Genomic DNA, 1,800 nt, shown 5'->3' with positions numbered 1-1,800 from the left:
AATTGGCCGCTTCCAGAGGAGAAACCTGCAGGGCGGGGAGGAGAGCAGAGAGGCTCCGCTCAAAAAGACAAAACAGTTCAAAATATCCAGCATTACTCACGATATATTTTTACCTCAAGAGCTGCGCTCATTACTGCGGTTATTGAGCCAAAATATCTGACATTTGACAGAGAAAAGCAGGAAATTCATTGATTTATCCTCACTATTATGGCTTCTTCTTGCCAACCTCATCAAAATTTAAATAATCCACAGAGATCAAGTGCAAATAGTTTTTGATGTACAAGTCTTTAAATGAACCCTATATGGATTTATGCTCCACTTAATGACATTTTCCCACATTTTCTATTCAGTGACTCTTCTAATTAGTCAGTTTTCGACTCAAATTTTATTTACTTCTTCCTCCGTTGTTTAAAACTCTCATAAAAACAAACGTGAATTAATCAGGAATTGTACATTAAAAATTATAAAACTTGGCCCCAAAAATCTATATTTGCAATAGTTTGGTCACACAGACTTTTAAACTTTTTAAACACAAATCAAAGTCTAAAAGGGTTAAATTATATTGAATTTTATTTACTTTTATTTGAGTTTGGACCTAAATCAGTCTTATTTTATTGTGAATTTTAATGACTTCATCTGAAATTCTTTTTGATTTATTTATGTTTCTGATTTTAACTACTTTCACGTCCATATTTCCTATTTAAATGTAATTTATTTATCCAAATGAGTAAATTTCTTTTGCCTCTTTTCATCCAATGTGTTTTACCTTTTAGTGTAAACTCATCTTAGTCCTAACAAATCTGAGTTTTTCTCTTTTAAAACTAGACTTAAATTGTCTCTTTTGAGGAAAATATATTCTTATTAAAACTTTGCCCTTGTCCCTTGACGCCCAGAAAAAGCGGGAGTTGCCATAGCAACAAATGACTCAGCATTTTATTGGTTTCCGGTCTTTAAATTACTTTAATTCAACCCTTTTCAATAAGTGCAGCTTTAATTTTTGAATGACTAACTTGACTTAGGCTATATCATGTCATGCTTCAGTGAATTGGACTTCAAAAACATAAAAACTAGATTTAGCTAAAACTAGATTAGCTACCTTTTAGTGGCTAATCAAAATAGCATTTTATGTCTCAAATTAAAAACAAAAGAATGAAGGTGTAGTAAATACTTACTAGTAGTAATAATAGCAATAATTTTGAAAAGCAGACATGTGTTTAGCATCAGGAAAACCTGTAAAAAACAATAAAACAGAAGCTGAAACACTTATTAAGCTAGCATTAACATAGCTAGCAGCTGCAGAAAGCTAACAGAGTAGCAGTTTAGAAATGGGATTTATTGCTTCTAAGGTTAAAGAAAATGCTTTCTCTTGTTGATTATTGATTTTTTTTTTAGCATAAACAGTTCAAAACTATTCATACCCCTGCCAGATTTAGAGTTTTGTTTCTAAGAAGTAACACAGACATCTATAAAAGAAGAAAAATAATGTAAATAGAGCAGCTCATATTTTTGATCTCAAAATGTCTGAACTACTTCTTGCAGATTTTCAAGTTTTGCAGCCTAAAATTTTTCAGGTTTTTTCTTGAATTTTTTTGAGATGAATCCCAAAATGTCAGAGTCTTTTTTTTCTATCTACATTTGTCCCAATAAGCTGTCGTAGTTTTTTGGGAGCATTTCCTGTAAGCCTGTAGTTGGGGCTTTCCTGACAATCCCTGTGGGGTTGTTCCTCCACTAAAATGTCGCATAAAGGTTACAAGCTGAATGTGAGGGAAATTCACAATAATATAGTAAATCTCTGGGGCT

The sequence above is a fragment of the Gambusia affinis genome, linkage group LG21 (genome assembly GCF_019740435.1).
Source record: "Gambusia affinis linkage group LG21, SWU_Gaff_1.0, whole genome shotgun sequence".
Lineage (NCBI taxonomy): Eukaryota > Metazoa > Chordata > Actinopteri > Cyprinodontiformes > Poeciliidae > Gambusia > Gambusia affinis.
Note: the sequence above shows the minus strand (reverse complement) of the source record.